The sequence below is a fragment of the Mustela lutreola genome, chromosome 11 (assembly GCF_030435805.1).
Source record: "Mustela lutreola isolate mMusLut2 chromosome 11, mMusLut2.pri, whole genome shotgun sequence".
NCBI lineage: Eukaryota > Metazoa > Chordata > Mammalia > Carnivora > Mustelidae > Mustela > Mustela lutreola.
The window spans coordinates 52729168-52747517 of record NC_081300.1 but is presented as its reverse complement, the minus strand read 5'-3'; the positions used below and the strand labels follow the sequence as shown (position 1 = coordinate 52747517).

The following is an 18350-nucleotide window of genomic DNA, read 5'->3' as shown; positions in this document are numbered from 1 at the left end:
TAGGCACACAAAGTTCCATTTGGTGTCATCTTTTGAAGCCGCCTCAGGGCCAAGAAAGACAGTTGGGTAAGTTAATCCACAGCCTACAAACCCTTCCAACGCAAAAACTCAGCAAGAAACAGAAAGGCAAATAAGCCAGGAAAGTGTGTACAGTGTGCAGTTTTATATATATATTCAGGTGATCAGAGAATGTGTTTATTTCCTCCATCTACTGGACAGCCATTGATAAAGAGTGATTTCCATCCAGCAAGGATGATGACTCACACAGTGGCTGGATGCCTTTTGCTTCTAGTCTCTGGAGAACAGATACTTTTATAAAATATGCAGACTGCTGGGCTCCAAATACTGCACCAGAATTCCATAATCAACTTTTGACATCTCAGGTCAGAGGTTCTTGGGCTGCTTTTGGAGAAGCTGGCCATTGTCTTTCCAAGGGCCTGGGCTATAACAATCATCTTGTGGTGATTTTATCCACCCCATCAGGATTACTCTCCCTGCTCTTAGTTGCATGAATAATGTAACTGGGGCTACAACTTCTGTTTGTAATCACTTTCCTCTTGGCCTGCACTTCCTTTCCCAGGCTTTCCCCCTCTTCAGTCCATTCTTCATCTTTCTTTACCTAGAGGGGGTTTGGAATCAAGGTAACAAAGCAAAAAGATTATTAGTTGAGCACAGCCTTTTCCCTTTTATTCTCAACAGCGTGTATCTATATTGTGTTTTCCAGTTTATGAAACACTTCCTTAAATTATCTCATTTAATACACAAACTGTAAGGTGGGTTATTCTTTCCCCCTTAAAGTCAAGATAAGTAACACATCATATACAACAAAACTAAAAGATATAAAACCAAGTATTGGACATAGATATCTGGCTTTAAATCAGGTGATCTCTGTCATTCTTTGGGGGAAGGTCCATTGGATGTAGAACGTGATGAAGAGCAGAGCCTAACCACAGATGATACACCAGGGCCTCCTGAACAGGTGGGGCATGCTCTAAGATCTCCCTCTCTGAAATCTACCTATAGTTTTACAAGAGGCTGTCTTCCATCTGTCTGCTTTTTATACTCTCCCCTCCCCCATTTTTATTTATTTTATTTATTGTTTTTAGATTTTATTTATTATTTGACACAGAGAGAGCAGATAGCAGATAGAGCAGGAACACAGCAGCGGGAGAGGGAGAGAAGCGCTTCCAGTGGAGCAGGGAGCCCAGTGTAGGGCTCCTTGGGATCATGACCTGTGCTGAAGGTTGACGCTTAAGGACTGAGCCACCCAGCCCCTGGCCCCCATTTTTAAATTAAAAAAAAAAAAAAAAGCTATTCTCTAAAATTCAACAAGACAGCTAAAATGTAAAGGCCTCCTAATTGCCCCCTTTACTCTCTGTGGGGGCATATGTATACTACACACTAATATAAGGAATTTTTCATTGTTATTTGTTGTTTTTAAGTCCTCTGTGCCCAGGTTGGACCCACACCACTTGCTGCAAGTCTGGCTCTTTTTCCCCAGTCAAAATTTGGCCTAAATGTCACCCCAGAGAAGTCTCTGACCTAAGTTCTGACCTTCTGACCTAAGTTCAGGTACCCCTCTCACCCCTCACTGTCACCACCTAGCTCAGGGTTTCTCAGCCATAACCCTGTTAACATTTGGGGCTGGCTAATTCTTTGTTGCAGGGGCTGTCCTGTGCGTGGTTTAGCAGCATTCCTGACTGCTAACCAATACTTGCCAGTAGTACCCTCCCTACCAAACATCTCTAGACATTGCCAGATGTCCTCCAGAGGGGATGGAAATGGTGGTGGTGGCATGGGGAGGTAGGAATTACGTCTGGCTGAGAACCACTGATCCAGCTCAACCCTTTCTTCATTTCTTCCATAACCACAATTTTTAATTATTTTGCTTATTTGACTGTTAACTTATTTTCCTTTGATCCCCTTCTAAAATGTATGATCATTATGAAAATTTTCATGCACTTAGCACAATGCCTCATACATCATAGATACTCAATAAATATTTATTAAACAAAATAATGTATGCAAATGAGACGGTAAGTGGGTAGACCTGGCTGGCCCAGTGGATAGACCATGTGACTCCTGATCTTAAGGTAGTGAGTTCAAGCCCCATGTTGAGTATAGAACTTTCTAGAAAGAAAGCGAAAGAAAGGGCGCCTGGGTGGCTCAGTGGGTTAAGCCGCTGCCTTCGGCTCAGGTCATGATCTCAGAGTCCTGGGATCGAGTCCCGCATCGGGCTCTCTGCTCAGCGGAGAGCCTGCTTCCCTCTCTCTCTCTGTCTGCCTCTCCATCTACTTGTGATTTCTCTCTGTCAAATAAATAAATAAAAATCTTTAAAAAAAAAAAAAAAAAAAAAAAAAAAAAAAAAAAAAAAAAAAAAAAAAAAAAAAAAAAAAAAAAAGAAAGCGAAAGAAAGAAAGAAAGGAAAGGAAAGAAGATAAAATGAGAGTGTAAGAATCATTAATGAAAAGATTACAATAATTACAATCAACATTTATTGAATATAACATGCCAGCCAGTTTCCAAACATTTCACTTATTTAGTCTTATTTATTCCTGGAAAACAACCCTAAGAAGTATTCCTTGTTATTACCCCATCTGACAAATGAACTTGTTGGAGTCTGGGGAGGTTAAATAATTTGTCCTGTCACTCTGAATCCCTAGACAATGATCCAAACAATAATTATATTCTGTAGTTTGCTTTTTTCCACTTATGTAACAATTTGCTTAGTGATGAGTATTTAGATAGTTCTAGTTTGTAACTAAGCACAAAAAGATAGTCCAATTATATTTGAAATACTTGACAATTGAGAGAACATGGATGGGCTCACCATCCAAATCAAGGGAACGTCTCCTCACTGTAAACTAGTGTCTCAACAGAATGTCAGCTCCTATACAGAGGTCTGGGGGCTTCAGTACATTTGTAGGGTCCCTGGGAAGTGGAATGGCTGGGTCAAAGGTATGTGTTTTTCATAGATCTTGCCAAATGGCTCTCTAAATCATCTTACGTATTTAAAAATCACACCAAAAGTATGTGAGAAAACCTCTTTCTCTACGCCTTTACATATTAACAATCAATTTCAGTTCGTCAGTCACCTGGGCAAATAAACGGCACCTAACTTTTGTAAGGTTCACATTTCTTTGTTTGAGAAGGTGAGCACATTTTAATGTATTTATTGGCAATTTTTAATTCTTCTTTTTCCTGATTCATAACTTTTGTAAAATATTTTATTATATTGGTTGTTTGCATGTTGTTCTTTCTTCTTTTTTTTTAGAAAGGTAAGCAAGAAACAGTCTGCTTTTGTTCATCTGACAAAGAATTAAAAGGAGTGAATTAACATTGAGGGAACAAGGTTAGGTGAACCAGTAATGAATGCAGGGAGGCGATGTGTCCATTTTTAAAAAATATGTATCATTTGGAATAAGTACCATATTTATGCAGCAAGAATAAGACTTTCAGAATATCATACCCGTTTGTTTTTAACTTATTCCCTTTCTCCTCCTTTCGTCAAGGGGTTAATTCATTCGCATGTTTCCATTTATCACCATTACCTCTTCCCAATGCTGTGGAGGACCCATTTATAATAGCAATAAAATGATGAAATATCTAGGAATAAATTTAACAAGAAATATGTGCGAGTTTTATGAAGGAAACTTTAAAACCCTACTGAGGGACATAAAGGAAGACTTAAGTAAAATAAAAGATATAATTTATTCTTTCTAGCAAGATTCAGTAGTGAAGGCATAAAGATGTTTATTTTCCCCAAATCAATCTTTAAATTTAAAGCAACTTCCATTAAAATACCAACAGGATTTCTAAAAATTGCCACAGTTCATCAAAATTAAAGAGTTTACTGTAGGCAGGGAAATTCTGAAAGAGAAGCACTGGGGATGAAAGAGGGCAGGGGAAGCCCCTCCAAGTATCAAAGTATATTATATTTTTAAAGGTTTTATTTTTAAGTTATCTCTTACCCAACGTGGGGCTTGTACTTAACAGCAGGAGGTCAAGGGTCACATGTCCCACTGACTGAGTCAGCCAGATGCCCCTAAAGTATATTTAGAAGTTGATAATAATTAAAATGTAAAAGTTTTGTACCAAGAGAAAAAGGAAGAGAAAACAAAGAACAATGAGACACATTAGATTATATATGGAGATTTAGATTTTTGGCAAAGGTGTCTTTTCAGAGCAGGGGTAAATTGAATTGGGACAGTTGACTACTCATAGTTAAAAATAAAGCTGGGTCTCAATCTCACTTCTTTAACAGAAATAAAATTCACCTGAATCAAAGATTAAAATGCTGTGCCTGACTGACTCAGTCAATAGAGCATGTGATACTTGATCTCCGGGTTATGGGTTTGAGCCCTGTGTTGGCTGTGGAGATTACATAAAAACAAAAATCTTTAAAATAAATAAATAAATAGATAGATAGATAGATAGATAGAATAAAGATTAAAATGTTAAAGTAATTAAAAAGGCACTTATGCATGTTCTAAAACAGTGGTTGTCAAGGCATATGGACCCTATGCATGTGGTGATTTTTCTTTACAGAGGACAATCTTCTGGAAACATGTTTGGTGAGCTTAACCTGAGAGGAGGGGGATGCTACTGGGCATCTAGTGGATAGGGGCTGGGGATGCCGCTGAGCGTTCTATCATGCCTAGGACGGACCACACAAAAATTATCCTGCCCACGGAGCCTATAGTGCCAAGGTTGACACAGCCTGTTCTGAAAGAAGACATAGATATGATCTTGGAGTGAGGGAGGCCTCTCTAATCAGCTCATAAAATCAAGAGACAATAAAAGATATAAACATTTATAAACATTTTGTGTCTTCAAAGAACTTTGAGGAAAAACACCATACATTTTCCAAAAGCCAAGAAAGTGGGAAAAAATACTTGCAGCATATGTGAGGCACAAGACCAATTTATCTAATTTATGAAGAACTCCTACAGACTATAAAAAAGAAGAGCTCTGTGTTTAAAAAGTTAGGCAAAGTCTGTAGGTAGGCAGTTCACACCCCCCCCCCCCAAAAAAAGGAATCTGGATTTAAAAACCCATGAAAACCCATGTAGCAGTCATTAGAACAAAAATAGTAAATTAGGGTCACCTGGGTGACTCAGTCATTAAGCATCTGCTTTTGGCTCAGGTAGGGATCCCCGAGTGTTGGGATCCAGCCACACAAAGGGCTCCTTGCTCAGTGGGGAGCCTGCTTCTCCCTCAAGCACTCCCCCTGCTTGTGTTCCCTCTCCTGCTGTCTCTCTCTGTCAAATAAATAAAATGTTTAAAAAATTTAAAAAATAGTATATTAGACTAATTAATAATATATAATGATAAGGTTAATATATTAAAGATTAATTATATATTGATAAGGTCTTTTAAAGCAGGGTACAGAACAATTATCCCTTTTGTGTAAAATATTTTATGCCTATATTTTTGGGAATGAAACTCAAATATTAACTCAAGGAAATATTCACAATGGCTACTTTTGGAAGGAAGAAAAGGAAGGGAATAAGATGCACAATAAAGGGGCTTTTACTTTTTTTCATCTTGTACTTTTTTGTGCAAGTCTGAGAAGAGAGAGAGAGGTGAAATGGAGTTAGAGAGGCAAGTACCCCATTATAGGCTGGTGCAGGGGGCCTGCATCATTTTATTTTATCATCATTTACTCCTTCTGTGCTCTTCCTTTATGTAGGTCTGAGTTTCTGACCTGTGTTATTTCCCTTTTCTCTTAAGAACTTCTTTTAACATTTCTTGGAAACATGTCCATCATCATCATTTTTAATGACCAAATAATAGTCCATTACAACTGGGGATATAATTTATGTACCACTCCCCATTTATTGGACATTGAGGTTTTGTCCTGGCTTGAGTTTGAGGGGATTTTTAAAGCTCCTATATAAAAAATAAGCAGGGATCTAAAATAGAAGTATGAAGTTGTATTTGGGGCCTTTAAGTCTGGCTCTGCAGGCCAGGAGCCATGGGTGGTTAATCATTAGCAAGTGAGAATAACCCCCCAGTGACACCCTGGGAGCTCATTATTCATTGCCTTTTTCAGGACACAATAACAAAGGCTGTCAAACCATTTACATTGTTGAACTAGATGACCAAATCTACAAAATTAGAAAGGTTAATCCCAATGCAGGTAATTTTTATAGAAAATTTGGCCAAGTATTCCAACATGTAAAAATAGGGCAAGATGCTTTCCCACAAAACAAATTCATACATGCTATCAGTGGAGGGAGGGAGTCAGCATATCCCCTGAAAGGCATGGAACATTTAAGTCAAGGCTTTCTCTTCTGGCATATTTGGGAACAAGGGAACAATCTGTTATCTCCTGAAGTGTTCAGCAGGCCTCCACAGGATGTCATGAAAAAGCCAAAACAACTCTCCCATATTACCATAAAAGGCAGGAAAACATCCTCATGTCCAAGCTACTTGGATATACTTTATTTTTAAAACTTAGATATATTTTTATTTTATTTTTCCAACCCGTTTTGGGAGCTGTCCTCAGCAACACATTTACAGGGTAGATGATCAGGTCTCCTGTTCAAGGTGAAATAAATGTTTGAATCAGTCCCTGTTTTTCTCTCCCCTTCTGTTTGTGCTTGGCAACAGTCCACACTCAAGTGTACTAGTCCCGAATACAGTTTTTTAAAAGATCTTAAAAATAGCCAGGTGACCTCAGAAACAAAGACTCTTGTCATGCCTAGAATGTCTTTCTTTGTTTTGCTTTTTTACTTTTTATTACGGAAAAATTTAAATATCTAATATGGAGATCCTAGTATAATGAATCCTCACATCCCCATCACTTAGATGCAACAGTTATCAGCCCAAGGCCGCTCTGACTTCATACTCACGTACTCCCTTCTCTCCTGTATTGTTTTGAAGCAAATACCAGACATCATATCATTTCTGGATAAGCTCTTACAGTTAATGTTCTGGCTGGTAACTCTTCATTCCCTAGTCTAAGTGGTTCGTGTTCTAAGGGGGCTAAGAAGAAGTCCCAGAATGATGCCCTGTTGTACCTTCCTTTCTAGTTATTTCTTTTGCTATCATTAAACATTTTCTTCTTGCCAGGGAAAACAATTACATCTTATCTGTAGGTAGCATTTTAAGGCTGTTAGTTCTCCTCGCCTCTTTTAGGGCCATAACTGAGGTAAATTTTCTTTTTTGGACAATTCTATCTTCAAATAGTTATTGCCATTTCTCCTAGTTGAACAGTCAGACCACGTGTCCTCTGATTTTTTTTTGGTTCAGGCAACATGTTCATCGAATCAGTATCTCACTTTGAGATCTCTAGAACTACTGTTTTACAGTACTGGCCGTAAAGAAATAAATTACGTTTAAAAAACTAATGGCTACAAAGGTGTTTAAGGCAATTATTTCCTCCTTGGGTGTGTCCTGTGTATGTGAGAGACAAGAATAGGGAGATGGGGGAGGAAAGTCTAGAAAGATTTGATACGTCTAGTGTGGAGTTGTTTTCAGCCAGTGCAGCCAGATGGTAACATGAAAACACACCCAGGTCTTATTCCACAGGGTAGAATCATGACAATCTGACCATAAAGTTTGAAAAAAGTAGAATTTCAAGTAGCTGAACTGTTTTTAACCCCCCCCCCCCCCCACCTTTCTCCTTTGCCTCCTTCCTTCTCTTTCTGTCTGTCTCATAATTCTTGGACACATTATCCCTCGCTAGAAATCAGAAATTGGTGAGTTCTAAATATTTTGTACTTCACAAGAATCCCATTTATTTTTATTTTATTTTATTTATTTTTAAATTTTAAGTCGGCCCCACGCCCAGTGTGGGGGCTCAAACTCACAACCCTGGGATGAAGAGTCAGTCATGGCGCCCCTTAGTTTTAAAACTAAGTTTTAAAAACTAAACAAAACAACCGTTTCACAAAAGGGTCTAGATTTCTTGAGTTAGGTTCACTTTGTTTTCATCTAATAAAATCATATGTTCACCTACCAGCCTTTTTATGGGAAAGAATATAGGAAAAAGCCTACACAAACTTCTCCTTCATCAGTCACTTGTCACTTTGTATTTGTCTGATTACAAAGTGCATTTTCTAAACAGATTAATGATTCTGTAAGCACAGTGCTTTGCCTTCTGTCGACATTTTGTTGAGCCTCCAAGAATTCTTGAGACCCCCCCCCCCTCGCGCCACAGTCTGAGATACAGGCTTCTTTGTAGTTGAAATTCAATTCATAAAATAAAGTCTCTGTTTTCCATACTAATGATATTATTTAGGAAAAGTCTTCTCTCTAATAGAACTTAAATGTACACTTGCTTTTCCCATTTCTCCAAAATCTGTATTTTATTTTATAAATTGTAACTTGCATGAAAAACACAAAAAACTCTGATCCAGGGAGAATAATAACACAAATTTAGTTTGTGCAACTTCAAGCCGTGAAAAGAAAGTTTAATGAAGTTACTGTTAAAGAATCCTTATCTGGTAACAGGCTGTCTAAGCTGGGAAAAAAAAAACCTTCAATGCTGGAATGGGAAGTTGACATTCATTCCTCATCGATTAGCTGATTAGCTGTAGGATTAGAGGCCTCCCCTCCATCCCTATGCCCGCAACTCACACAGAGCAGTTGTCCAAGCTGCAGATTGTTCTGAGAAATAAAGCCCAGAAAGCTTGGAGGACTTTCAGGAGTTTGTATTCTTTCTTCCAGGTCAAGGAAATTGGAGATTTATATTCTTTTAGCTGGGGTCCTCTAGATCTACACTCTAACCTTCATCCACTCCAGACACAATTTCAATGTCCACAGAAACAAAACAAAAATAAAATTGTGTATGTCTAGAATTCAGCTTTATCTGTTGCCTTAAGTCCGTCACTCTCAATGTAAAATAGTGTCAGTGTCCAAGTTGTGAGATTATGCCTCCCCTCTCTCTTGCAGGTTTTATTTTCCTTCCTTCCTGACTTTATTCGAATATTTGAGAGTGACAGAGAGAGCAGGGGGAGGGCAAGCAGAAGGAGCCAGGAGCCCACTGCGGGGCTTATCCCAGGACCCTAGTAGGATCATGACCAAAGCCAAAGGCAGATGCTTAACCAACTGAGCCACCCAGGGGCCCTCTTGTAGCTTTTCCTGCAGTGAGCTTGGACTTACCTTTTATCATCACAAAAAATAGTAGGTGTTATTTTTTTTAGTTAAAGAAAAGACCTTGGCCTCAGGTTCTAGGTACAATGAGAGGTTATGCATGAATGAAATAGTGATATTAAGTCACTTGGCAAATATTGACAAATATTCTTGAGTGCTCACTATGTGTACAGTGTGAAGCTGGCTGTTGTGAAAATTAAGTAAGCAAAGAACAATAGACGAATGTGCCCAGGAGTTCAAAGGAGGAAAAAAGACGTTGTTTAGTGAATTCTAAAAGCTGAAGGAAGTAGAATTGGCAAGGTTTTGAAAAAAAGGAAATCTCGTGTTCAAAGCTGGTGAGAGAACAACTCACCAATGTATATTTAAAGTCTTGAAAATGGGTGTACTCTTTGGGGGATTCATTCTAAGGTTCAGTGGTCTAATTTGGCAGATACAAGGAAGGTAAACCTTAAAAGACATATTGAGGTCAAACTGCTAGGCTGAGGTGGGTGGGGTATGGGGCCTTCTTCTGTAGGGAATGGTGACTCTTTGGCAATACTTTTGGAGGACAAAGTTTGCCATTTTCTCCAGAATGAATTAGAGGCAAAGAGTCTGGTTAAAGGGGTTTTAAAAAATCGAAGGCTTGGGAAAAAATAAATAAATAAAGATGGAAGGCCTGAAATGTCACTGTAGCTGTGAAAAAGGGAAATGATTTTTTTCACATGGTACTCGAAGTTTCTAAAAAATAAGACAAGATTTATGGCACCTTGATATTTGATGCTGTACAGGCAACTACTACAAGTACTTCAAGTATGGAAGACACTTTACCACTGTTGATACTATAAAAGAATAATGAATAACCTAGATGAGAATGTGGGCCTACTTTGGGCCAAGCCAGTGCCAGAACTCAGACAAGTCAGCCGTTTCAATTCGCTTTAATTTTCCTTTTCATATGGCAGAGGTCAAAGGGTGCAACAGGCAAAGGCTTGCAGGATGCTTGGTTTTTTGGTCACCGCCCTTGGGATGCCTGCAGATGGGCTGTTGGCTCATTACTCCAGTGACTGAGATTACTTCCTGAGCCAGCTCTTAACTATTACTTAAATAGGCCATTTCTTACTGTGATCGTCAGGATGTTACAAGACCTCTGGTCTGGAAGGAGGCTGTTCCTTAAATGTTTTGTTGAAAGAATCTGCAGTTTGTAATCAGTTCTGGGGAAGCAGCGCTGGTATTGTAGGGTTAAAGTAGAAATCTGGGGCTGTCAACCTTCATTTACTTTTTTTTTGTATGTGTGGTAAATTATACATAATGCAAAATGGTACAGGGTACCCTTTTGAGTGTACAGTTCTGTGGCATTAAGCCCCTTTACTATGCTGGGCTACCATCTCCAGCACTAGAACCTTTCTCATGACCCTAAACTGAAAGTTTCTACCCACTGAACACTAACTCTCTGTTCCTCCTTCTCCCTAGCCCCTCACAACCTCTCTATTACTTTCTGTCTCTATGACTACTGCTATAGGTCCCTCAGATAAGTTAAATCATACAGTATTTGTGCTTTTGAGACTTAATCTACAGAGTATAATGTCTTTAAGTTCCATCCATGTTAGAGCTTGTGTCTGAATATCCTTATTTTCTCATTTATTTTTGTTTTGTGATTTTTTTAAACATACTTTTGACTTTACAAAAAAGTGGTTAGAATAGTACAAATAACTCCCATATACGCTTCACCACCCAGATTCTTCAGGTTTGGTTCATTTTATACACACACACACACACACACACACAAAATCATTTCCCACAGATATGTCCCTTTTTTCTTTCATCAATTGAGAATAAGTTTCAGGTTGTGTTGCCCCCTTGAGCTCAAAGTACTTGCATGTTTATTTCTTCTTCTTTTTTTTTTTTTTAAAGATTATTTATTTATTTATTTGATAGAGAGAGATCGCAGGTAGACAGAGAGGCAGGCAGAGAGATGGGGGTGGGGGAGCAGGCTCCCCACTGAGCAGAGAGCCCAATGATGGACTTGATTCCAGGACCCTGGGATCATGATCCAAGCCGAAGGCAGAGGCTTTAACCCACTGAGCCACCCAGGCGCCCACGTGTTTATTTCTTTTCTTTTCTTTTTTTTTTTTAGGTTTTATTTATTTATTTTACAGAGAAATTGAGATCACAGGTAGGCAGAGAGAGAAGGGAAAGCAGACTCCCTGCTGAGCAGAGAGCCCGATGCGGGGCTCAATCCCAGGACCCTGAGATCATGACCTGAGCCAAAGGCAGCGGCTTAACCCACTGAGCCACCCAGCCACCCCCCACGTGTTTATTTCTTAACAACAAGGACATCCCCTTACATTATGCAATGATCAAACTTAGGAAACTAATGGGACACCTGGGTGGCTCAGTCAGTTGGGTGGCCGGCTCTTGGTTTTGACTTGGGGTGTGATCTCAGGGTCCTGGGATTGAGCCCTACATCAGGCTCTGCACTTGATGGGAAATCTGCTTGAGGATTCTCTCTTCCTCCCCTCTCTCTCCCTCTACCTTGTCTCTTTCTCAAAGGAATAAATGGGTCTTTAAGAAAAAATGAGGGAACTAATATTGATATAATGCTATTACCCTAAATACGGACCAGATTCATAGTTTGCCAGTTGTCAAAGAATGTTTTTCATAAGAAGCAAAAATTTCTAGGCTAAGACCCAATCTAGAATTACACGTATGTTTACTCAGTATCCTTTCATCTGGAACAGATGGTTTTTGTCATTTATAACCTTGCCATTTTTGAAGAGTAAGTCCTGTTATTTTACAATAGCACACTCTGGCATTGCCTCACCTTTTTTCATAATTAGATAGCGCTGTGCATTTTTGATAGATATATCGCAAAAGTGACATTATGCCTTTCTCAGTACATTGTATTAGGTGATTAGGTGGCACTAGGATTTCAATATTGACTTGTCCCCTTACTGGTAATACTAATTTTAATTACTTGGTTAAGGTGGTGTCAATCCACTGTGATTCTAGCTTGAATCAAATATAACCATCATATTTACCAGCTTCTTCTTCTTCTTCTTCTTTTTTTTTTTTTAGATTTTATTGATTCATTTGAGAGGGAGATAGAGAGAGCACAAGCAGGGGGAGAGGCGGGGTGGGGAGGGAGAAGCAAACTCCCTGTTGAGCTGGGAGCCCAACGTGGGGCTCAGTCTCAGGACCTGGAGCCGAAAGCAGACGCGGAACCATCTGAGCCACCCAGGCACCCCCTTATTTACCAGTTTCTAACACCATTTCTTTTGCATTTATTTGTTGGCATTCTATTAATATTAGCCTTCTACTACTGTTCTACTGAGAGCTGCTCCTTCCCCATTTGTTTGTTTGCTTGTGTATTTATATCAGTATAGGTTTGTGAAATCCTATTCAGTGGGTTATAACCAATCGCTGTTATCTTGATGCTCAAATGGTCTCATATTTGGCCAGTGGGAGCACCTCAAACTGACTCCCATATCCTTTTGACTTGACTCTGTCATTTTTTGAGGACTTTTCTTTTCTGGCATGGGAAAATGTTCCAGACTCATACGGATTTTCCTGTTCTAGCTTTGATACCAATTATTTCTCCAAGAAATGCTAATTACTTTCAGTAGAGAAGGTATTTAGAAACCAAGACCTGGGCTCTAGGTGTGTTTATAACTACTGGAGTATCATTACTTTTAGGACCTGTCAGAGAGGGTAGAGGTGGACATGTGTGTACACACACACACCTGTAACCATATGCTGAAAACCATGAGTTCATGGTTTCAGTCCGATACCGCAAGACTCATTTCAGTCTTCCTGGTTTTCGTAGTTGTAACTCTCTTCTCTGACAGGGAGAAACTGTGTCACCTTACTCTTAAGCAATTATCACATGTTCAATTCTAGAATATATCAACCACACCTCTGTAAAGAATAAACCTACTATTATAATTCATTTTTTTTCTATAGTCTGAGGGTATAAGGTCAAAATACTATGTTCAAAAGTTACTTGAGTTAGTTCTTCATTCCATCCTGTTCAATGTGACTTATTCTTTTTAAATGCATTTAGGTTTATTTTTATATTCTATTTTATGGTTGCCCCATATTCTTTTGATTTTATCATAATTTTTTCGTATTTAAAACAGTAGCGTTGGGGCACCTGGGTGACTCAGTCAGTTAGACATCTGCCTTTGGCTCAGGTCATGAACCCAGAGGCCTGGGATTGAAACCTATGCAAGGCTCCCTACTCAGCAGCGAGTCTGCTTCTCTTTCTCCCTCTGCCACTCCTCCTACTTGTGTTCTCTCTCTCTGTCAAGATAAATAAAATCTTAAAAAGACACAAAAACAGTAGCGTGGTTCCAAAGTCAATACTAAGTATAAGATTTACCTAATGAAGGGTCAGTCCTGTAAGTTCCTCCCACCATGTAGGTAACTCCTCTAGGTAACCAAGACTATTAATTTCTAGTGTTTCCTTCCTGTGTTTCTTTTTGCAAAAAAATAAGTAGATATATGTATATTTCTTTATTATATGATAGTATACTATAGATAACCAGTTCTCAAACTTTTTAATATCAGGGTCTCTTTGCGTTATTAAAAATTATTGAAGAAGCAAAGAGCTTTTGTTTATGTGGGTAGTATCCATTATATTTACTACATCAGAAATTAAAATCTGGGAAATTATTAAAACATTTACTAGTTCAATTAAAATTAACAATAATAAGCTCCTGAAATGTAAACACATTACATTTTTGTGAAAAATTACTCCATGTTCTCAAATAAAAAAACAGAAAGAAGGTGGCATTGTTTTACTTTTTTTTTTTTTGCAAATCTCTTTAATGTCTGCCTTAATAGAATACAGCTGAATTCTCTTTCTGCTTCTTCAAGTGATCTCCTACAGTTATATTGTTTTGATAGAAGCATGAAAAGAAAAGCTAGCCTCAAATAGACATGTCTTTGGAAAAGGGAAGAGTGTTTTAACAGTCTTTTCAAGTATTGTGCATGTTCTTTGATATTACTTTAAAACACAATAGTGATAGTTTCTTAAAAGTTAGTTGCCTTGTGGAATCTGAAGCCATTATCAGTGAACTTTTAAAAATCCTCTTACATTAAAAAAAAAATTCTCTTACCTTAAAATCTATGGATCTACTTTATACTTTGACAGAATTTTTTTTTAAGGCTTTTACTTATTTATATGACACAGAGAGGGCGAGCAAGAGAGACAGAGAGCAAGCATAAGGAGGTGAAATGTCAGGTAGGGGAGAAGCACACTTCCCCCTGAGCAAAGAGCCTGATGTTGAGCTTGATCCCAGGACCCTAGGATTATGACCTGAGCTGAAGGCAGCCACTTAACCGACTGAGCCACCCAGGTGCCCCAACAGTATTTTTTAACCATGCATGATTTTGTACCATCATGCTTTAGTCATTTGGAAAATTATGGTTCACTTAAATATATGGATCTCCCAAATGTTGATACATTGCATTGTATAGAATGAATAAAAAATTGTTTGATTTAATATCATCTCTGAATTCATCAGAAAAATCTTTAAGCTGAAATTAGTACGCTGAAAACCCCATGGTAGTGGGTGGGACTTTTTCAAAATTCTAATTTTGACTTGAGTTTGAATTTTACCACTAGTAATATATACTATCAGTTGTTTTGCTTGAAGAAATAAGTTCACTTCAGTCATTTCTGAGAAAACAAAACGAAACAAAACTATCAGATATCCATGTCTGAATAACAATAGTTTGTCTGTCATTTGTTCTTTCAAGTAGAAATAGTGTTCCATGAAAAAGTGGCTAGTTCAGCTTGTAACTCAGACAACAGCAGAAATACTTTTCCTTGAGATAACCATCACACTCTGTGTGCATCAGAAGTAATTCATGTATATTTCCCCTTTAGTCACACAAAATATTGAAAAGACATGTCCTTAGGGTCAAGTTTCAATAAAATTACCAATTTTAGGGGAACCTGAATTGGCTCAGTTGTTAAGTATCTGCCTTCAGCTCAGGTCGTGATCCCGGGGTCCTGAGATTGAGCTCTGCATCGGGCTCCCTGCTCAGCTAGAAACTTGCTTCTTCCTCTCCCACTCTCCGGGCTTTTGTTCCCTTTCTCACTGTGTCTCTCTCTGTCAAATAAATAAGTAAAATCTTTAAAAAATAAAAATAAATAAAATTACCGAATTTTACTGCTTCATCAAGGTGAAATTGTCTCCCCCACCCCTGCCCAAGAGTATGTTGTAGTAAAGTGTCCTTGTCACAAGCTTGGTTTACAGTGGCCCCAGTAGTTTTACCCTGATTGTTTTTGTACCATCAGTGAGATGCCAACATAGTGAAAAAAGACAAGTGATGACTTTGTAAGTAATATGAGGAAAAGAGTTTGACTTCACAGAAAATCTCAGGGACTCTCAGGTTGTGGACTTCATTTCGTGGACTGCCATAGATATTTTTTGTATTTTCCTTTTTTCACTTAAGAAATATATTCTGGGGGCACCTGGGTGACTCAGTGGGTTAAAGCCTCTGTCTTCGGCTCAGGATCCCAGGGTCCTTGAATTGAGCCCCACATGGGGCTCTCTGCTCAGCAGGGAGCCTGCTTCCCCTTTTCTCTCTCTCTGCCTGCCTCTCTGCCTACTTGTGATCTCTGTCTGTCAAATAAATAAATAAAATCTTAAAAAAAAAAAAAGAAATATGTTCTGGAAATCTCTCCATATCAGTTTATAGAGATCAACTTTATTTATTTATTTATTTTTTAATGGTTCCATAGTACTCCATAGTATGGATGCACCATACTTGAATTACTTTCTTATGTTTGGACATTTAGACTGCTGTTACAAACAACTTTGCAGTGAACAGGTTTTTTTTGTTGTTTGTTTGTTTGTTTGTTTTTTTGGTAGTGAACAGTCTTGTGCATATGTATTTTATATTTTCATAGTATTGAAGATGTTTCCCGAGGACAACTTCCTAGAAGTGCAGTTGCTGTGTCAAACACGTGTGGTTTTGTTAAATGTTGCCAAATTCCACTTCACAATGCAAATTTGCATTTCTACCAGTAATGAATAGGTGTTCCTATTTCTTTACAACTCACAACAAAATATAATGCAGAAGATAGAAACATAAATTAATTATATATTAGACCCATAGGTTATCTATGAAGCTGACACCAACCTTTTCTAAGAACTTTCTTCTCTAATACCAGTCTATAGGATGCCTGATTAAAGTAGACCCTAGCCAAAGCTGGGCCAGATTCCCTATCGTGGGAACTCTGGAATCAGAAAGGTGGTGTCATTCTGTCTCTGTTAGGAAATGAAGTAAAGTTGGAGCCAGTTCAATTATATTGGGTCATATACCAACCCATGTAGAGAAAATCTGCTCTATAGAAGCAGAGGTGAGAATAACCCCATTTTCCTGATATCTTCTCTAATTCCTGTTTTAGATCCTGCAAGGGTTGGTTGAACTTCCAGTCCTTGGATTAGAGTAAACTTGTTACATATTATTTCTCCCAGATACTTTTCATATTATTACTGATTGGCTACTTATAATAAAAAGAATTACAATTAAGAAAAAGAGGTACAATGTAATGAGATGATACCTGAACATAAACCTGCATTAATTAGGTTATAAGCTTTCATTGTTTTAACAAAGGCCCAAATAAATAAGAAAGAACTTTATTTCTCTCTATGTCAGTCTGAATATAAGCATTTCAGGGGGGTAATATGGCAGCTCTGAGGTGCTGAGGGTCACCTCACTTAACCTTCTATTTTGTGGCTCCACCCTGGCTGCACTCTCGTTTTTTTTTTTTTTTTCTTTTTTCTTTTAACAATGTATTTATTTATTTTAGAGAGAGAGCCCAAGAGGCCCTGAGCAGAGGGAGAGGGACAAAGAGAAATCTCCAGCAGACTCCCCACTAAGAAAGGAGCTGAACACAGAGCATGATCCCAGGACCCTGAGATCATCACCTGAGCCAAAATTAAGAGTCAACCAGCTGAGCCACCCAGGTACCCTGTGGCTGCTCTCTTGTAATCTGAGATGCTTGCTTTAGCTCTTGCCACCTATCACCTCTTCAGACCCTGGAGAGAGAGAAAGGAACAGGGCAAGCATGCCTATTTCTTTTAATAGCTTAAGAATGTATGGTATGTATGAATTCTCACACCCCATGAACTAGAACCAAGTCACATAGTCAAACCCAGCTGCTAAGGAGGTTGAGAAATACAGCCTTTGGCTGACTGGCCATGTGCTAATCTAAAATTTGATAATTCTGTTGCTAGAGGAAGTGGGGGAAATGCATATAGCCCAGCCCCCTGATGAGCCAATTATACATGTTCAGCCTTCTTCCTATAGATAAAACACACTTGTCCCACATTCAAGTGAAACAATACAAAATCCCATCTGACCATTTCACTCAGTTCAAAATCTAGGATCTCTGTGACATACATTCCTCCATCAGGATACTCTGTGACTCTTTCATGTGAGCATCTTCTGAAAAACAAGTTATCTGTCCTCCCCACCTCCACTCACCAAAAACAGTGGTGAATTAGGAATGGGATTATAAGAATCCTCTTTCAGAAAAAGAGGGAAAGAAAAACAGCAATCATTGCCCTACGGCAATGGTGTAATGCATGCTAAGGTGAAAGGCTCCCTGCGCTGGCAGTAAAGTTTGTTTCCCGTTAGTTTGTTTCCCCATTCCCGCTCTGCTTTTGGCTCTGCCTCTGGAAGATTTTTCAATCAGTTATCCTTCATGACCACATCTGAAATGGTTTTGAAGTGTATGTTCCTGCCTAGGTTCAGTTGTGGGGGCCCTGGGGATTGCTTTAGGGGTTGAAGAATTATAAGTTCTTGAAGATCAGTCTTGTGGATTCTTAATATATTTCTGGTATATTTCCTTCCACTCAGCTCCTCGATCAAGTAACCACAACCACACATGGTGTCTGGAAGGCCTGAAGAGCCTCCTCTTTTACTCACTGGCTGGTACATGGCTCCTATCCACTCTCAAAATATTATGATGGATATCACCTGAAGCCATGTGAAGCAACTGGCTTAGGTAGGAAAGCAACCAAACTTTATTAATCTGGCCGGCTCCTGTTGACTGGTAAAGAGCACATGAGAAAGATTTTACTAAACATCCTTAGTGGAAATGTATTCCATTTTACTCTGCTTTCAGACCTAACTCTTGTCTGGACTCATCCCTCTCATAGGACTTAGCTAAAGACAGAAAAAGCAATCAGTATATCTACATATATATATAGATAGATAGATAGATACAGATATATAGATATATATACATTGTG

The 18350-nt window shown here is 38.6% G+C and overlaps 1 long non-coding RNA gene across 1 annotated transcript; it reads left to right on the top strand.

Annotated features, from left to right (window-relative positions):
- On the top strand, nucleotides 1–18095 carry LOC131811743 (uncharacterized). Its single transcript, XR_009346097.1, has 3 exons — nucleotides 1–66; nucleotides 16904–17060; nucleotides 17956–18095. It is a non-coding gene; the product is annotated as an uncharacterized LOC131811743 (long non-coding RNA).
- The last annotated feature ends 255 nt before the right edge of the window (nucleotides 18096–18350 follow it).